This window comes from Echinops telfairi, unplaced genomic scaffold (genome assembly GCF_000313985.2).
Source record: "Echinops telfairi isolate 266 unplaced genomic scaffold, ASM31398v2 ScPeMD7_3533;HRSCAF=4204_1, whole genome shotgun sequence".
In the NCBI taxonomy this organism is placed as follows: domain Eukaryota; kingdom Metazoa; phylum Chordata; class Mammalia; order Afrosoricida; family Tenrecidae; genus Echinops; species Echinops telfairi.
The window spans coordinates 9,433,788-9,455,011 of record NW_022107432.1 but is presented as its reverse complement, the minus strand read 5'-3'; the positions used below and the strand labels follow the sequence as shown (position 1 = coordinate 9,455,011).

At 38.9% G+C, this 21,224-nt stretch overlaps 1 protein-coding gene and 1 non-coding gene across 2 annotated transcripts in view; both read right to left on the bottom strand.

The window, feature by feature from the left end:
* COL21A1 (collagen type XXI alpha 1 chain) overlaps positions 1 to 21,224 on the bottom strand; it is a 194,316-nt gene that overhangs the window by 134,619 nt on the left and 38,473 nt on the right. The window lies entirely within an intron of this gene.
* Positions 10,628 to 10,760, bottom strand: LOC115871233. The gene has a single exon (XR_004047184.1). It is a non-coding gene; the product is annotated as a U11 spliceosomal RNA (small nuclear RNA).

Below are 21,224 nucleotides of genomic sequence, written 5' to 3'. Positions count from 1 at the left end.
ACCACCAGTCACTGGCATGGACTGGTTATTGAACTTGCATTTGTCATAGTTCCTTCATCTGAAAAATCTGAATAAAACCACAGCCTCCCGCTTACGGAGACCCCATGTGTGCTAAAGTAGATTGTGTGCCATAGGATTTTCAATGGCTGATTTTTCAGGAGCTGACCTCAGGACACTTCTCCCAGGCACTTCTGATTGACCTTGTGCTAGAAGTTGTTTGGCTAGTAATCAAGGGCACTAACAATTTGCACACTTTGGGACTTCATAAACTCATAGAAGGCATTCAAATATTTATTGCACCACTTATTCAACAAGCATTCAACTAGAAACTACTATGACAACCTTTGGGGTAAACATAAAGGAAAAGCAAAATTGAAAAAGACTTACTAGATCTTTGCCTGTAAACTTCCAAATCAGGTAAACTCACTCAACCGCACTGCCATTAAGTGGATTCCAACTCATAGCATCACTGCAGGACAGAGTAGAACTTCTCTGTGGGTTTCAAAAGGGTAGAAAGCCTCATCTTTCTTGCTCAAAACAGCTGGTGGTTTCAAACTGCTGACCATGCAGTTACCAGCCCAGTGCATAAACCATTACTCCACCAAGGCTCCTGTCTAAATCACATTGAAAAAAGAAAACAAATAACCAAACTCACTGCCAATGAGTCCATTCTGAATCACAGGACAATGACAGGCAGAGTAGAACTGCCCCTGTGGGTTTCTGAGACTGTAACTCTTCACAAGAGTAGAAAGCCTCCTCTCTCTCCAAATCACATACACAATACAGGATACGGATATTCTAAGTATGATGTAATATTAACATTGCTTGAAATAATTGTGATCAGAAAGTAATCAAAAGATTTAATATGCAAACCAAAAATGACAAAACATAACAGAGTACCTAGATATGAAAGACTTTAGGCTAATTATTGTTTATCTCCTTAAATAATAATATCACTTGGAGTTAGACTTTAATGAGTTAAATGTGAATATTTATCTGATTAGAAACCTGATTTCATTTTCTTGGCACGAGAATCACAGAAAAAACATTGCAGCATTTGAAGTTCCATGATAAAGAAATAAAAAACAAAGTGGTTTTTCATAGATGGGATGAACTCATGTCTCTATGGAAACCCTCAACTGGTTTGTTGGTCCAAATCTTAAATTGGCAATCTGGGCTAATTTTCATTGGTAAAAATAATTTGACGATTTAAAAACATGTTTACCCATGCTCTAATGATCCTAAATGTAATTTTCAAATGACAGCTAAGCACCGTGGAAAGCATCTCACTATATTGAAGACAATTTGTAATTTCTTTAATCATTACCAACTTCACCGGCAAATCTGTCTCTTACATTGGAAACAAAGCCAGCGAAGGGCGCTGTGCCAGAATACGCGGACTCTAGCGTGTGGCCGTCCTCGGACTCCACCGCTGCAGCGAGAACAGGGACGAGGGCTTCCTCTGCTCCAGACACACAGTCTGGGGACTTCACAGCTTTTCCGGAATCATAAAATGAAAATAGACTCAACAGCCTCTCCCAAACAGGTGGTGGTACTTTTTTTCAAATTTAGAATATTTTTACTTTCTAAATTAGGGATCCATTTTATCATGCATGTGGTCAAAACAGAAAGAAAAGATAAAAATGTTTGGTTAATGATTTTTAAAAATTATTTATTTCATATTTTAAATTACTCCAAAAAATCCCCATAGTTGAATACCTCATTGTTACATTTTGCCTCCAGCAAGGATTGGCTCCCTCCTTTGAACTTACTTCATTTGTATTTATTTTGTAAGATCTCATGCTTTTAAGCATAAGAAGACAAGCCAAAGGACAGGCAAGGTTAAAAAATAAGCCTTGATTTAGAATTGTCTAGTCGTACAACCTGATTGGCACTTGACCACCTCCTATATGGACACATATAACAAACACGTTCAAAGCTGAGACAGTTGTAATTTATTCCTAAGAAAAACTGTTATTCCCTTCAGTCTTTTACTTTCATATCCCTTTATCTCCTTTCCTCTGTGGCCAAATTTCAGGAGGCAGTGGAGTTCTAGTGGCCAAATTAAGTCAAGTTTTCTGGCCATCTTTCTTAACTTTTCCATTTGGCTCAGATAGTTTGCTTCTTTTTATGAAACGTTCTTCAGGGTTCCTTGACACCACCGTTTCAGAGACTTCTAACATCTCCTTCCGCTGCAGCCTACTCATTTAGGGTCCTGAGGTCTCCTCACCACAGCCTCTACCTGTCTTATACTCCAGGTTTTTCCTGACTTATTTCAAGTTCATCGACAATCTTTACTACCACTTTTATGACACTAAAGGAGCTGTGAGCACTTCGTGGGCTATATACCGAGCTGCTAACTGCCAGGTCAGGGGTTCAAACTCACCAGTTGCTCAGCAGGAGAAAGGTGAAGATGTCTTCTCCCAAAAGATTTAAAGACTCAGAAACTCACAGAAAGGTTCTACTCTGTCCATGGAGACATTGGGAGTCAGTAGATGGATGGCACAGTAGACTCGATGGCAGCGAGTTTGGTTATTTTTGTTTTCAAGAAACCACGAAGAAGTTTTACCTCTAAACTACACTTTGCTCTTACACTCATGAGCCCATTTTTGAATAATGTGTTTTGAATATCAACTTTTTAACAGCTAACAAATAGCTGAGCTCCAACAAATAATAGAACTGCGCTTAGAACTTACCCACAATTTGTTGTTCCTATTCTATTCCTTATTCATGTAAGAGTTCTCATATTTACTCAGCTACCCTAACCAAGAACTATGAGAGTCTTCTGAGATCCCCTTTCCATCCATTCACTTTCACAGTAAATAATAAAATCTCTAATATGCTACTGACTTGCTCTATTCCCTCTGCCACTATCAAAGACTAAATCTTTAGCTCATGCTCACCCATATTACTGAAATATCTGTAAAAGAAACAGTTGGCAAATCCCATAACTTTTCTTTATTTTAACTCAATTCTCAAAATACAAAACTGAAATCAAAAGGAATCTCCATAACATAATACAACCAAAAGAGGCTATAAATATTATAAATTGATGGTGAAATGTTAAAAGAATTTTTAAATCAGGAACAAGATAAGAATGACTGGAATCAGCACCCCCTCTCACTGCCATCAAGTCAAGGAGGAACCCTCATGGTGGAGCAGTTACACATTGGGCTGCTAACTGCAAGGTCATCAGTTCAAAATCACTAGGGACTTTGAAGGCAAAATATGAGGCTTTCTACTTCTGTAAAGATTTTCATCTCCAAAACCCACAGGACCAGTTCTACCCTGTTCAACAGGCTCACTGAGTCAGAATGGACTCGTGGCAGTGAGTCAGTGAGTGCGTCAGTGACACTCTGGCCAAGACAAACAAAAGGTCTGAAGCTTAGAAAGACATAATAGAAGTATCACCATTACTAAAAGTAATCAAGAATTTCAGTAAAGCTGTGATATAAAAGGTCAATCTTTTAGAAAAGCAAATAATACTTATTTTAGCAACAAGAACAATACAAATAAGGGCTTTTCTAGAAATTAACATGAAATATTATACCTTTTAAATCAAGAACAAAAAAATCCTAGAGGGAGATAAATATGTTAATATGGATTCTGTCGAAAGTAATCTATACCTTCAATATAATCCTCATTCAAACAGACCATCTGTGTGTTTGAGTTGTGTATGGGTAGACATTAATAAACAGGTCAAAAAATTCAACAAAAGAATAACAGGCCAAAAAACCAAGACAATTTTAAGGAAGAAAATAAGGAGGGATAGACTTATAGTAGCAGACATTAAGACATTCTTACAAAGCTAAAGTAATAATAAAAACTTCATATTAGTGACGGTTAATTTAGATCAGTGGATCTGAAGAAAGATCTCACAAACAAACGTACCTGTGTATGGAAACATAAGAGAAAAGTAGAATTATAACTGAGTTGAAATAAGAGATGAACTAGTTAATAAATGGTTGGCATTCCTCCAATGATTCACATCCTCAAAAACTCAAAAGGGTAATTCTACTGTATCCTGTTGGGTTGGTATGAATCAGAATTAACTCAATGAGAAAGAGTGAGTAAATGGTAAGTATTTGGGTGGTAGGAGATAAACCAAAAATTGTTCTTCTTCACACCATTATCAAAATCAAGTAGCCATGAATTAAAGGCTTAAATCTGCAGAAGAAAATATAGCTTTTTGTTTGCTCGTTTTGGTATTGAAGAAGACATTTGCGTTTTTTCTTATAAAAATCCATTAGAAGTAACATTAAAATACTAACCTATACTTGAATAAAATATTTGCCATGCACATTTATGACAAAAGATTGGTGTTTTAGGTGTACAAAGAAAGCCAACATTCAATAAAAAACATATAAAAATGCATGAGTAACTACTATGAACAGGAAAATCTACATGTCCTATATACACATGAAAGCATGTACCATCTCAATACTAAATTGGGACAGACAAATTAAAGCAAAATAATACCACACACACGCACATTAACAACTAAAGCTAACGAGGATGCAAGCCAATAGGGACTTCTGTTTCTCATGGAGAACAAGCCAGTGACACCCTTGTGAAATGCAATGGACAGCGCAGCGTAACGTTGAAGAGGGTAGATCCGACAATGTCACAATTGGAACCATGAATTCTCTGAAGATGCCAGTGTACGTAAGCAGACATTCATGAAGATGCCATTGCAGCATTAGGCGTTATGGAAGGGAAACGAGAACAAGAATCCATCATTAAGAGACTGAATAAACCTGGTGGAGCAGTGGTTACATGTAGAGCTGCTAACCAAAGGGTCAGCGGTTTGAAACCACCAGCTGCTCCATGGTGTACATTTCTGCCATCAAGTCCATTCCAATTCATAGCGACCCTATAGGACAGGATAGCGCTTGCCCTATGGATTTGCAAGGCTGAAACTGCTTTACTGAAATAGCCTTCTTTTTCTCTAGTGGAGTGGTTGTTGGATCCAAGCTGCTAAGGTTGCAGTTAGCAGCCCAACATGTAACCATAACCCACCAGGGCTCCTTCTGCTGGGTAAAGACTAGGCTTTCCACTCCCATAAAAACGGACAGTCCCTGAAACCCACAGGGGCATCTTCACCCCATCCTATAGGGTCACACATTAATGCCTCCTTCTCACATTAGCCTTATCGTGACATGAGCCTTGCCATTCAGGTGTCATCAGTGTCTCAGAAAACAACAATAGCCAACCCCGCTGGCGTCGAGTTGATTCTGACTCAGCAATACCATCTGCAAATACCACCATTTTTGTGGCACCTTCCAGGTGAGACCCTTCCCACCTTCAGGGTTAGGATTCTGCCTCCACTGAAAATTGAGAGAAGCTCTAACGTAATCATGGTGGCATTCATACCCATCTTTCTTTGCCAAACTGTTGAATATCTTGAAGACAGTGATATTATCTCATTTTCCTTTTGCTTTCAGTGTGTTTCAGAGTGCTTTTGCATACTAGAAAATCAATAAATGGCAGGTGAATGGATGGCGCATGCCCAGACATCCATTTTTTCTCAAATAATCTCAGATATTCGTGGAAAGGTATTCTTCACCAGCAGAGTTGGACTTTCTGGCCAACTCCAGGGAACTCCGAGAGTTCGCGTGGCCTCTGTCACTCCTGCACTCGTACTCTCATTTATCCCAAACTCCTACCTTGTTGAAACTAAAGCTAAAACTGCTTCGACAGTTTTCACACGCTCTGGATCTGCTCCCTCAGTCACAGAAGTGTCTGCCATTCTCTTCTGGGATCAAAGTGAAAACAAATGTTGGAGAATTGCTTAAAGAAGGCCCATTTTCATTTTCCTGCACATTCTACTATAACCCATGATAGAGTTGAAAGAACGCCGGCTTTTCGCTAAAGTGAGCATACATTCTCAATCTACCAAGCACTCTGTGACTTAAAACATACCTTTTAAACTCTCTTTCTTACCTCCTCTCTAAAGAAGGAGATAAACATATTTACCTTGAAAGATTGCTTTGAATACTAAATGAAAAGACATAAAAATGCCTTGCAGAATAGCTGACCTATTGTAAAAATTCAATAATACTCTCTTCCCTTTTCTTTAATTTTTGGTAATAGGATTTGTCAAAATGAATGGAAAAACACTGATCACTATAGTTGAAAGGAATTCCTTTTCCTGTATAGTAGTAGTATATGATCTGTGAATTTCCAGCAGCTACCACATTTTTTCAAGCTAAACACACTTATGTATATACATATTTTTCTGTTGCTGGACTAAATGGTGAACTAATGGAGAGCAGGGCTTAAAATCAATGCGATCAGTAAGTCACTCCTCATGTTAACATTCAGCTAAATATGTTGACGACTCACCCACCACTCACAAGATATTTCATTTTCTCACAATGGTGATAGATTTATGCGAATTTGGCCATGACTTCCCTTGGAAGCGCACGTCAGTGAACTGAATGGCGAGGACAGAGTGTACAGTGTGGTTATGGAAAGCGGCAGCGTCACCAGGGACATTCAACCTACCACCACATAGTGGCCGTCCTCCAACCAAACAAGCAAGCAAACCCAACCAGATGCCATCCAGCCACATAGGAATCCAACGTTATTATTTTTGGAAGAAGAGTTTATTTTTAGCAAATTCACATTTCAGCTTTGAAATTATGAGCCAAGTAGATCCAGAAGGTGATACAACCAAACATTAAAACAGCAAAAAGTGATCCATCCCCCCATTCAAACACAAAACTTTCTCTCTTCTTTTTGGCTAAAGACATCTTGTAAAGCTCAATTGGCACTAGGCTGACTCAAAGAGATGTTAAGAATCTCATTTTCTTTCCTCCTACTCTGTTTTGTTATCCAAATAATTCCCATTGGTATCATCAACAGAGACTCTTGATTAAGATCAACAGATGGGAGGCTCATGAGTTGTAAGCAGCCAGCTCTAGGTCAACATTATTTACAGCCTCTGACTCCAATTCAATTCCCTTTCCTAAACACCTGTATTTTCTTGACACGTGTCTTCTTACCCAGGCCCAAACTTCTTAACACATGAAGACTAAGCTGAATTTTTCCATACTTCCTTGCATGTTTTAAACAAAGAATAACAATTTTATGACTGCTTGCCTCAAGATCTTTTAAATTCTTAAAATAAGATAATTACAGAGGTTCTTTCTGAAAATTAAGTACAAGGAAAAATAAGCATATATTTAGAAGGTGAATCCTATTTACATCTTCCAAAGCAATTTAAAAGAATTTCCTGTATGTATAAAGCAAACGTATCATATTTAATGGTATGCATATTATTCAAATGAGTCCATTCTAATTACTCCTTTTAAGAAACATTTTGAGACATAAAGTTTAGGTGCATATTTTCATGCATATATATTAAATTCCAAAAAAACAGTACATAAAGATGGAAGGCAGCCGAGTAAACAACGTGAGAAGCTGAACTATATTAAGAAGAACAGAGCATCAGGAAGAATGACTAACATCCTATGAAAACGGAGAAACACAACCTTGTTTGCTGAAAGTGAAGAGAATTTGAAGTACTTACTGATGAATACCAAAGATTCCAGCCTTCTGGTTGGATTACACCTTAAGGTTAAAAAAATGCAAATCTTCACAAATGGACCAAAAAGTAATAACATGATAAACTGAGAAAATATTGTGACTGTCAAGGATTTCCCTTTACACGGCTCACAGGCAACATGCATAGGGGCAGTATCAAACGATTACATGCATTGTGTGAAAGTTCTATAGAAGACCTGCTGAAAACATGTTAGGAAGCAAGGAGCTCACCTTGAAGACTAAGGTGTGCCTGACCCAAGTCACGGTATTTTCAATTATCTCCCCAGCAAGTGGAGCCTTGACAATGACTAAGGAAGACCAAAGAAGAACTGATGCCTTAGAATTATGGTACTGGTGGAGACTATAAATACATGTGGATTTACAGAAAACAAACAAATCTGTCTTAGGAGATTTAGGGCAGCCACAGAGCTCCTTAGAAGAAAGGAGGGTGGTGAGACTTTGGCTCACATATTTGGGACTTGTCATCAGGAGAGACCAGTCCCTTGAGAAGGTTATCGTGCACGGTAAAGGAAGGTTCACAACAAAGAGAAAGACTTCAAAAAGAAACATGATTGACGCACTGCGGGATGGGCTCAAACACAGCAGCTTTTGTGAGGAGGCTGTAGGACGGAGCCCCGTTTCACTGTGTTGTATCTAAGGTTGCTGCGAGCTGGAACTGACTTAAAGGCGCCTAACCACAACAAAAGGTGGCAGGCAATACTCTCAACATTATGGAGGTATTTTCCTACTTTTTAAATTAAAACACAATTCATGTAAATGAAGTCCATGTGCATTTCTCCAATGGTTTTCTCTGTCTGAACAATTAGTCCACTCAGTGAGGAGGACTTCAGTTGGTGGGTTACCACTGCTGGGGTTTCTAAATCAAAACGATCGATAAATCAAGGCTTTACTTCAGAAAGAGAACTCAATCACCAAGCTGGGACAGAGATCCAAATGTGGATAGAGTCCCTGCATGTGATAAAACGAATGCTCAGGAAATTCACACACTGAAATCTTGTACTCATCCACTGTCATAGAGCCAGTTCCTACTCATGAGGACGCCCCAGGACAGGGTGGAACTGACCCTGTGATTCTCTAAGACAGTCCTTTAGGTTAGTAGAAAGCCCCATCTTTCTTCCTCTGAGCGGCTGGTGACCACCAGCCACTTGAACTGCTGACCTTGGGATTAGAAGCCTATCTGATAGCTTCCATGCCACTAGAGCTCCTGACAGACCGTGTACACAACTATAAAAGGAGATTATTAACTACCCAAAGGAGAAGATCATCATGTCTTTTTCTGTGTAGCCACTATGAAAACATGTGAATAGAATTTAGTATCTTTTCAAGAAGAATACATTATAAATATTGGTAGAACATTAACTTTGTTCATTATGTCAGTGTGAGTCAGGAGAAACTAGACAACATTGAACAACAATAACTTGTTATATAATATTAGTAGGGTACCCAAGTTTTTCTGAGGTATCTTTCTTTCAATGTGTGAAGAAAGTAAAATGTTGCCTATTAAATACTCTTGTCTGCATAACTATTTCCTTACATTATTTCCAGACATAAAAGTAAATAGATCTGTAAAACAGAAAAAAATAAGAAAAAATAATAATTATGTAACTATTTTATCACTGTTTTGTTCTCAGTATATTTATCAATATAGTTAAGATAAAAATTTAATTAATTTTCCAAAGCTATAAAATGAAAGCAGGGAGCCTTGGTGCTGATGTAATGGTTATACATTGGGCTGCTCACCAAAAGCTCAGCAGATTGAAACCAGCCACTCCCTGGGTAAAAGATAAGGCCTTCCACTGCCAGAAACAATGACAGTCCAGAAAGTCACAGAGGCTGTCCAGCTCTGCTCAGCCCTACAGGGTCACTATGAGTCGAAATCTGTTTGATGGAAGTGAGTAGATATTGTACTTTATGCTTGAAGAAATAATACTTGAGGAAAGCAAGCTTTTATAATTATAACTGTGTATTGTAAAACTAACTCATAGACAAAATAATACAAGGCCCAAAGTGCTGAAAGCTGTTATAGATTAAAATTGTTTAATATAAGCAACATGATTTGGTTTACAAATGTCTAATTAGCAAAAATGGCAAAAAGGATCTATTATATAAATCAAGACATACAAATCCCTGTGATGTCATCAGGATAAATTCTATTTCATTACACAATTAAAACAGCCTTTTATTAAGCAATGGACATTTGTTGCAATAAAAATTTTGCCAATTCATTCATTGAATGAATTCATTTACTCATTCCTTCGGCAAATATTTATTGAATACCTACTACTCGATAAGCCCTGAGGTGTTATAAAATGCAGCAGTCATGGTCCTTTCAATCAAGATACTTGGAGTCACCCACTCATGTGGCACTTAGTCTAAGCCATCATTGTTCGTTTCTTAAAAATACATCTCTCTCTCCAACAAACTAACGGCTGTTAGGGGTGGTTTGAAGACTATTTTATATACTTATGCTTTCTAAATCATAATTATGCAGAAGCTCATTAATATTTCTCTTTTGTTATGATGTGTTCATTTATTTATTCAGTGAATATTTACTGACTACCTACCAGATTATGGAAAACATGAATGGCACATTGCATAGTATCTAGCACACTGGGTGGGCTCAATAGCAAAATAAGCTTAATATTAATGAATAATATCAGTGCATCTATGCTTAAATGATACCTATCTTACCTTAGTTTTCTCAATCATTGTAGACCTTAGGGAAACAATCTTCTTTATGTTTAATTAGAAATGGTTTTGTGTAACTGAAAAAGAATGGAACATCATTTAACTATCCATAATGTAATGGGAAGGACCAGATGATGGTGTTCTCATTCTACCTGAACATATCAAAACCAAGAATGTGTTACTTCTGAAACAGGCTCTCTGGTTTAGACAGTACTGCTAAGGAAACAATCAAATAAACTGAAGTATATGAAGAACGCAGCATCAGGATTTTAGGAAGGCTTATTAACTTGCAATATGAAAAAGACACAACCTTGCTTTCTGAAATCAAAGAAAACTTGAAGCAGTTTCTTTTCTTTCTTTTCTTTTTATTTAGGGCGCCAGGAGCAACAATCACTACATCCCAGGTAACAAAAACTATGCTTCCGAAATCTCTTGAAGTCGATTCCGCACGTAGAGCAATAGAGATGCCCTATGTGTGCCACTTCACAACAGAAGCCCTTTTTTAGTTAACTTGAAGCAGTTTCTAATGAAGATTAGACTGCAGTCTTCTGCAAGGATTGCAATAACGGAAAGAAAGCCAAAATCGTCAGCGCTGAACCAATAAACATCATGGTAAATGGAGAAAAGATTGGTGTTGTCAAGAATTTCCCTTTGCTTAGATCCATAATCAATATTCATGGAATCAGCAGTCAAGAACACAAACCACTGTGTACCTGGGGTAAATCTGCTGCTCAAGTGTGGGAGAGCAAGGGTGTCACGTTGAGGACAACGGGGCTCGGACCCAGCCAGGCTATTTTCAATCATCTCCTAACTGTGAAAGCCGAACAAGGAATAAAAGAGACTGTTGGTAAATATGTATATATTGAAAGTGCCATGGACTGCCAGAAAAACAAACAAAGTGGACTGCAAAACAACCAGAATGGACAGAATCAGAGATGGCTAGACGTTATCTCGCATTCTTTGACTCTGTGCATTGGAGACCAGCCCCTAGAAAAAGTACTATGCTCGGTAAAGTAGAGGGTCAGCAGAAATAGAGGAAGACCCTTAGGGAGATGGATTGACACACAGGCTGCAACACGGAGTTCAAACATAAAAATTGTGAGGCTGGCAAAGAACAAAGCAATTCTTCCTTCTGTTGTACAATGCCACTATAAGTTAGACCCCACAGGTAGCATTGAATTTTGATACCAAGTCCTCCTGATAACATCCCAAGGGTTGCTTACTATTATAACTACTCCTGATTTTTCCTTTTTATTGAGATCCCAAATAATGACGGCAGTAATGGTGTCCTGGTAAAAAGAAGTCTCACCTACTTTATGGTTCATCCCCTAGCCAATGCATCTCATTATGTGCAATTAGAATCTGTTAGTGAGAGCTTGCATGTTGCTATGATGTTGAACAAGTTTCAGCAGAATTTCCAGACCAAGATGAGCTAAAAAGAAAGGCTTGAAGGGTTACTTCCAAACATCAAGCAATGAGAATCCTGTGAACCACACTTGTATGATGATTGGACACAGGATGCCATGAGCCACAGCTAACTCTATGGTACTAACAGCAATACATAAGCCAGGCAGTCCGTTGAGTCTTTACATACACTGAGAGCCTGTGAAATAGAAACGGTACCACTAGCTCCATTTTACAAGGCCAAAGTGAGCAGCGGAGATTTAAAGGAATTTGACCATACAAAACCATTGCCAGAACTTTTGCAAAGTTCCTCTGAGGTCACGTGACCTCTGCTTTCCACTGTGCAATTCTCGAAGTAGAAATCTGTCTCTTACTGTTTTTCTATCTTGCTGCCATCGAGTCAATGCCCTGTGGATTTCCAAGACTGTGGCTGTTTGCTGGAGTGGAAAGCCCAGTCTTTCTCCTGCAGAGCTGCTGGTGGTTACGAACTGCTGAACGTGGCGATTGCAGCCCAGCTTGAAACCACTACACTGCCAGGGCTCCTATAGTTCTGTTGCATGTTGTTAATGCACCACTGTGTATTCAGTATGGAGATCTGCCGATGTGGTGGGTTACAATCTGGGCTGCTAACCCGAAAGTCAACAGACCTAACCCACCAGCCACTCTGCAAGGGAAAGCGAGGGATTTCTACTCCAGGAAAGATTTACAGGCTCAGAACTTCAAAGGCCAGTTCTACTCCATAGCACATGTTCCTTATGAGTCAGAACGGGCTCGAAGGCAGTGAGTTTGGTTTGGGAGTTGCTGTAGTTAGTCCAGGGTTTTGCAATCTTTCCATTGCTGGAGACAGATTGAGGTGGATGGATTTTCTGAGAAATTCCATAGGACCAAGTAGAATTTCCCCATAGAGTTTCCAAAGCAAAAATATTTACAGAAACAGGCTGCTGCATTTATCTCGCTTGGAGCATCTGGTGGGATTGAACCACTTTTCTTTTTTGTTGTCTCCTAAGGGGTTACCTATCCCATCACCAGGGTGCCTTCTCTAATCATCTCCCTAGTGAAACGTAGGACCAGGTAAGTTTTGTTGTGAGAGCTACCTGTACATTGGAAGATTATAGTATTCCCTAACACTATCCAGTTGTAACACAACATGGCCAGATATCTCTGGGCAATGAAAACCATGAATTTCGTCACAATAACTGACCTCAGGGATAGGTAATTAACTAGAAGGCCTTAAGAAATGGAACTGTAAAGACCCTTGCTCATGCTATAGGTTTAACTTTTGGCTGCTAACTGCAAGGTTAGCAGTTCAAATTCACTAACCACTGTGGATTGAAAATCTTGGAAGCTCTAAGGAGTAGTTCTGTTCTCTAGGGTCACTATGCTCCGATTAAGAATCTCCTCGATGGCAGTAAGTTTGGTTATTGTTTGGTTTAATAAATGAAACTGTATTTGAGGTTTATAAAACTTTAATTCCATAGTAGGAATCAGAACTTAACTTCAAGTTCCTTTGTCTAAAAAAGAAGCCAATAAAGTAAACACACACACTACAGGTTGTGTGTTTAAAATATTAAGAACTTGAATTTATTGAATGGCCCTCCCTGTTTCAGAAGCTTTGTTGTTTTACTCTCACTGTTTCTGGGGGTTTGACTCTATTACAAAATCGAAACTGTTCTCGAAACAGAGAGCTATTCCCAAAGATAATTTTAAAACAAAAAGAAAGAAACCACATTACATACATAATATTTGCTTAGCTTACATTGGCTTTTTTTATTTTCTGATCATGAACAATTGAGTCCTTTTAAAGTCATAGGATTTTCCTTCTCTTGTCTTCTGACTTCACAACCAAAGGCAAAACACAAGGTTAGTAAAATTGCCTGTGAGGGTTTATATTACACTTCAGTCATTCATAAGATCATAGTGATCATATTATTTCCTGTTGCTCAGTTCACTCATCTACAACACTCTAAAAGCTCATGCCTGGAATCAGATCATTACATAATCTAAGTCTATGCATATTCAGAGAATATAGTATATAAGAGACATTCTTCTCTAGAGAATAAGTTTAAGACTAGTAGTCAGTCTTGATGATGAAATGCAGATTCCCATTAGAAAACAAATCATTCATTTAAATCAGTTGACTAGAATTGTTTTCAAAGGAAATTCATCTGGTTACATTTAAGGATCAGGAAAAAAAAATCATGTACACACATATTCTTTGGCTTACAGCCTCAAGGATTTTTGTGGGATCATCAATTGGATTCATTTGGTTTAAGCTTTTATTCTTTAAAAAAGGGAATCCCAGAGAGTTATTGGGAGAATTTCAAATAGATCATATAGATCAGAAGTCCTGTATTTCCATTCCTGGGGTAAGGTCCAGGTACTGTGACAGGGGCCAAACCCAATCCAGGGATACAGATGGCAGTAAACTAAATAGGAGGTGGAAAGAAAGAGAAAGTTAAAAAAAAAAAATTTTAAGACATGGTTGGTGGGGAGCAAGGCACTATCCCACCCAAAGGGAGGGTATTGTTTATGTCTCCACAGGAGAGGGAGAGAGAGACCAGACTTCAACCTGATGTGCAAAGACGTGAATGAAACATACAGGCATGTACCAGGGAACCAATAGAGATATCGGTGGGGCGGCCCCAATCCCAACTATGTAGACACCATGACCCCGCCCCCAGAAGAATGCACTTCAGAGGGCAGTGTTGCCATTAGCTATTGTGAGACTAGCACTGAAGCTACAGTTTAGGGAATGGGCACGTCTGATCAGAGCACACAGGAGAAAGGAAGAGGGAAGGGAACACATCCTGGCCCACCAAGCCCTGAGGGTGATATTCCTGCTAAGAGCAGACATGCACAGAGAGGACCACAGGGCCGGCCCCACCATGAGACACGATGCCCCTCACTGAACCATAGCACTGTGGGGACAACACTGGAGACACTGTGCAGGAATTGTGCACTATCTGACCCCATCACATTAGGGCGAAACACTACAGACATGCAACAGAGCAGCAAGGGGAGCTGCATAAAGGCCAACAAACAGACCTTGAACTATTTATATGCTTTTCCATTTTTGTCAGTGGTTTTCTTTTTGTTGCTGTTATTTTGATTTTGTTTTTTTGTTGTTGTTATTGTTTTGTTAGTTTTGACTTCTTCTGTTGTTTTGTTTGGATTTGCCAAACAAGGGGGAAGGATACCAATCCAGGGATAAGGGAACACCAAGTGAACTAAAATAAATTGAGAGAAGGATGTAGGATGCCAGTGGGCTTAACCAAAGGCAATGTTGCAGCAAGGAAATACTAAAACCGAATGAGGACCGAACATGATGGTGGGAAAAGAAGAAAGTAAAAGGAAACAGAGGAAAGAACCAGGAGGCAAAGGACATTTATAGAGGTCTAAATACAGGCATGTACATATGTAAATATATTTATATATAATGAGAGGGGACTCGATCTATGTACTTATAGCTATTTGTTAAGAATTAAGGTTGCAGATGGACATTGGGCCTCGACTCAAGCACTTCCTCAACACAAAAACACTTTGTTCTAATAATCCGGCACTCTGTGATGCTCACCTTCCTGACACGATCACTGAAGATAAAATGGGTGCATAGCAAATGTGGTGAAGAAAACTGATGGTGCCCAGCTATCAAAAGATATAGCTTCTGGGGTCTTAAAGGCTTGAAGATAAACAAGTGGCCATCTAGCTAAGAAGCAACAAAGCCCACATGGAAGAAGCACACCAGCCTGTGTGATCATGAGATGTCAATGGGATCAGGTGTCAGGCATCTAAGACCCAGAACAAAATCATACTTAATGTGAATGATGGGGGGAGCTGGAGTGTGTGTGGAGTGAAGACCCAAAGCTCATCTGTAGACAATTGGACTTCATCTCACAGAAGGGTCACAAGGAAGAGATAAGCCAGTCAGGGTGCAGTATAGCACCGATGAAACACACAAAGTTCCTCCAATTTCTTTAATACTTCCTTCCCTCCACTATCATGACGTCAATTCTGCCTTACAAATCAGATTAAACCAGAACATACACATTGCTACAGATAAAAGCCCACAACACAGGGAATCCAGGATAGATTAAACCCCTCAGGGTCAACAATGAGAATAGAGATACCAGGAGGATAAGAGGAAGGTGGTGGGGGGAAAGGGGGAATCAATCACAAGGATCAACATATAACCCCCTCCCAGGGGGACAAACAACAGAAAAGTGGGTGAAGGGTGTAGAGGACAATGTAAGATATGAAAATAATAATCTATAACTTATCAATTGTTCATGAGGGAAGGTGAGGAGGGAAGGGAGTGGGAAAAATGAGGAGTTGATATCAAAGGGCTCAAGTAGAAAGAAAATGCTTTGAAAATGATGATGGCAGCATATGTACAAATGTGCTTGACACAATGGATGGATCGATGGATTGTGATAAGAGATGTAAGAGCCCACAATAAAAGTATTTAATAAAAGAAAAGAACTCCTGTATTTCCAAAAGCTAAGCCTTCACAGTGACTGGCAATCTTTTACCAAAAGAGGTGAGTGGACAAATTCTATGCCCTTGACTTTTCTGATCCCTGATGTTTTTGTTCTAATACCTAAAATATTCTATATAACATATATTTATTATTCTACAAAACACCAACAAGGTGCACACTGAGAGAAGACATATGCTTGAACTATTCAGAAGAAGAATACTTTTGGAATCTCTGGGAGAATCTACTACTGCACATTCACTTCTGGAATGAACAGTAGTCACATCACTATTGCTTTCTATGATAATCACTTCATGTTTAGTTATGTTCCGTTTGAAGGCAGCTTGATAGTGACTCGAAGTAACATCAGTGAGAAGAGGGCAGTAGCAAATGTTCTTTTGTCTACATTCTTTGACTCTTTAATTATTATGTTTCTTTCCACTGATGAGGAAATGAATTCCTCCAAAAAGGCAATAAGAGAGGAATAGCTGAAATTTCTTATTTCATATTATATTAATGCTTTATTTAGATGCTATAAGCAATTTTCTTCAATATACAATATGGTTCAAAGATACATTATTAGATTTGCTTTTGTAAATAACTGTGTTCTTAAAAGATTTAAGTATTGGGTTTAATATATGTATCTCTGTGTGTGTGTATATATATATATATACAATAAAATTTAAGGCATATATATGTTTTAAATTTTCTTGAGGCCACTGGCCAGTGGTTTCCCACCGTAATTAAAATTCTTAAATTGTTTTTTCAAGAACGAATTCAAAAATATATAAAATGTCATTGATGTAAAACTGTATTTACAGAGCATATTCACAGTAAACTAGCTGTAAACAAAAGACAGATGAATTGTCATTAGCTGTTGTGAGACTAGCAAGATGCGCCATGCATGTTTCATCTCCATAATCACTTTAATTTCAATTTATGATAAATAAATTGATTAATATGGGAATATATATTTAAATGTTTGCCTTTTAATTAACTTTTCAGCTGTAAAGTGCTGGACGACAATGCTTCAATTTGTGTCTGTGCATCTTGCATCGATTTTGTTCAGGCTGTTTTTCTAAGAATGTTTCTATAGCACATACACACTGAAAAGAGAGATTCTGACATTGATTCAGGACATATTTGTTTCCTGACTCGAAGTTTGGAGAGTTTTCTAGCATCCCTTTGGGGGATTGGCTTCTTCCTAAGCTCAGGGTCCCTTGGCTGTGATAGAACCCTGTATGTATCCATCTTCCACCTAGACTCCTCCACCATGGTTGTGGGGACCAGGAGAACCAATGTTCCTAAGCAGAACATGAAGCTAACGCTGCCTGGCCTGCATGTATAATCAAGTCCCTGGTCTCTGCCCCAGGATTCTCCTGTCATCTGCCACAACCTATAAAACTAGGACTGGCTTTTCCCAACTAACTTTTTATTGTCCAGGAAGGGTAAAAACAGACTCTTCACAACTCTTGACATAAACATAGATTTGATGTGGCCCTTCAAGCCACAGTCTTTGCAATCCCACCAGCGGATTTCTTTTCTTTTCTTTTTTTTTTCTCCTGATGTGTAAATGTAAGAGATTATGGGAAGAGATGCTGATAGAATTATATTACTTACCTGTAAGTGACTGTTAACAGGGTTAATTATGACTGTGAAAATTTGAGAATCTAATAAAAGCATTGATTGGTCAGTTTTGTCTTCCTGCTTGTTTTAAATGCGTTCTCTCAGAAAGAGGAAGGGAGAATCAGTGGAGCTGTTCTTTGGATCCCATGATCCATGTACATGGAACCTTCTTCGGCTACAAAGAGAAACTGGCAAAGGAGCGACAGGAGCAGAGCCTAGACCTGGAGCACGAGCTCAAGATAGAACAAAGGGACCCCTGCAGGACCCCCGCGGGACACCTGGGGGACCCCTGCGGGACTGCTGCGGGACCCCTGGCCCACATGCAGGAACAGAGCCATGACTTTGCGCAGAGGCTCACTTGCCAAGTACTCTCTCCAGGTGGCAGTTGGGAAGAGCTAGTTTGTTTTTGTTTTGTTTTTTAGCTAGACCAAGAATGCCTTTGGACTAAGGGTTAGGGCAGAGATTCTCAAACTGTAGGTCGCGACCCTTTTGGGGGTCGAACGACCGGATCACAAGGGTCGCCTAAAACCATCGGAAAACACGATGGTCTCAGGAACTGAGACACCGCTCCTCCATCCGTCTCCAGGCGGGTCTGCCCACCTGCAGAGATGCCCACATAGGAGTACCCGGCGTGAAGACTGTTACCCATGCAGACCATGCTTCCAGACAAAATGTCACTGATTTGTCATTAGAAAGAAATATTTCACAATGTATAATTACATATTGTTTTGGGGATTGATCACTATGTTTTAATTATGTTCAATTTGTAACAATTCTGCATATCAGATATTTACATGAAAATTCATAACAGTAGCAAAATTCAGTGATGAAGTAGCAATGAAAAAAATTTGATGGTTGGGAGGGTCACCACAACATGAGGAACTGTATTAAAGGGTCGCGGCATTAGGAAGGTGGAGAACCACTGGCTTAGGGCATCGTGGGGTCCTTTTGAGCACGCACTGACAGCATTAAAAGAGCTTTGTAACATTGCCCAGGAAGGGCAAAAGACAAGGGGCTGTATGGCTGAAAGGCCAGGGACTAGAGGGTTGTAGACCTGCAGGCAACATTTAGAAAAAGCTGTCTTGACTAGAACTGTTCTGTGAACATTTCTGGCCCAGAAGCATATAGCCTGTTACCTCCCTCATAGGCCCTGTTATTGTGTGGTCTGTGAGCCAAACTATTGCACTGAATTGTCAAACCGAGCTGAGAGGAGTGAGGTAGGAGGGACAGGAGGATGTCAGGATTGGGAAAGATAGGGATGGAGACATGTCTGACCTCAGTCTCATATTTCATGATAATATCTATTCTAACATTATGTTTATTTTATTAACATTTTATATAAGAATGACTAATTTAATCATTTTACTATCTGATATCTACATACTTTACTTCAATAAGTGACTGCTCAATATCTTTGGAACATGGTGATATAAACAAATAAATAAAATCATGCTTGTACATGTACTAATACCAAAAATAGGATTATGTTTTAAAAAATAGGACTGTGTTTCTAAGTATCAGCAGATTTGACTGAATCAAAACATTAAGACAGTGACACTATGAAATGCTAACGTCGCTCTATTTACTGGGAAAAGCACATAAATAAGAGCCCTTTGATGAAAATGATGACATAGGAGATCTCATTTGGACTCCCATGCTGAAATGTCATAGTTGGACAATGCTCCTTCTATTCAGCTCCACTATCTAAATGAATTTGCAACACGTACTGCCTGCACTGTCGTAGCTGGCAAGCCGCATCCCAGCAGCTCTTTGTTCTGCCTGGCTCAGATTGATAATGGACGACAGCAACCCGTAAGAAAGAAGATGCCAAGCACTGTGAATGGTAACAAAACCAAAGACAAAACAGAGAAAAGAAAGACAAAATCCTGACCCTCTGGGGGGGAAAATTGAAAAAACCGTTCTCTTTTCTCAAAATTCTAAAAATGATCATTTTAACCACTAAATTAGTTTAAATACCACTGACTCCTTCAAAGCCACAAATTTCAAACTTTCCCCCCACAAAACCTTAAAATATTCCATTTTCCTTTAACCTTATGCAAGCTACAACAATGCTTCTAGGAGGGTAAGTCAAAAAGTATTACTACTGGGATTCCAGTTACTATATGCATGTGTTTATTCTGAAAGAAGGGCTTTAAATCTGTGTCTGCAATCAGTGAGTGTGTGGACGATCTGTTCCCTCAGGAATACGCTTGCCTTGTTCTCCTTAGAGTGCCTTCCAAAAATACTTCTTGTGCCATAAACAACATCATGTTGAGGTCAGGGCCAACATCAAAATTTAAGCAAAGCTCAAGCAGACTCTTCCTCAAATCACGAAGACTTTGTAACACGTTTTCAGGAACGCTATGCCCCGTGAAACAATACTTTGTAAGTGAATCAAGCATTTTAAGAAAGTTTGGGAAGTTTTCAGATGACTTCAAACCAGAAAGTATGCCAATTCTTTGGAGGGAGTTCAAATGGGTGACCTGGTTGATTTTCCCAAAGGACCTAGATGATCACCTGCACGTATTAGGGAGAAGTTTGAAATAGCTTCTTCTAAACAAAGAGACACTGAAGGGGTGAGGAACAGATCATGGAAGTTCCACTGGGGACTTCAGTTCCATCACAACACCTGTTCATTCTTCAAGGGTCACATCTGACCGAAAATCCCTTTCACCCCACAGCCCTGATCTTGCCCCATCAGACTCCTCATTGTTCCCCAAACTCGAAGATTTAAAATGAACATGATTTGTGTCCCTCAAGCATGCCAAAATTGCAGTTTTGCTGCGATGTAAACTGAGGAAAACGGAATTATTCAGGCATGACTTGGAGATATGGAAACACCATCTTCAGAAATGGAGGCGTCAAGAAACAACAGCTTCGTATTTTGATATATTTGTTGGATAACATTTTCTTTGCTTTTATAGAAATTTACTTTTATTTAGAATTGTATTAAGACAAACAACTTTCCTGTTACTAAATCATTTTGAGACCCTGAGCTACCAAGAAATTAATGATTTGATCAGCTGATCTTCATTCACCTGCTGCTGTGTGTTTATGGCTGCTACTTGTCCATCACTAAAGAAATTTTGTATCCTTAATAATTAAATTTCTCTACTCAGTAACAGGGGAACCTACAATAATCAGTGGAAATATGCCAGCAAAGACCTGGCATTTAGATGCCTAAAGGTTGCCACTTGGGTGAATTTTCAGCTTTTATCTGGCCAAAAGTTATCATCAAGAAATCAATTAAAAGAAAATAATCTACATCAGAAAAGATCATTTTCAGAAAATGATTTAAAAAAAACATCATTTTAAGGAAAAGGACTTCCAATAGCAAAGGTAAATTACTCAAATAAATCACAAAGTCTACAGATTTTAAAATATCAAAGGCATTTAAGACATGAATTATGACTATATTAATCACTTAACAGGAAATCTTATCTTCATTAAGATGGAGTCCTTG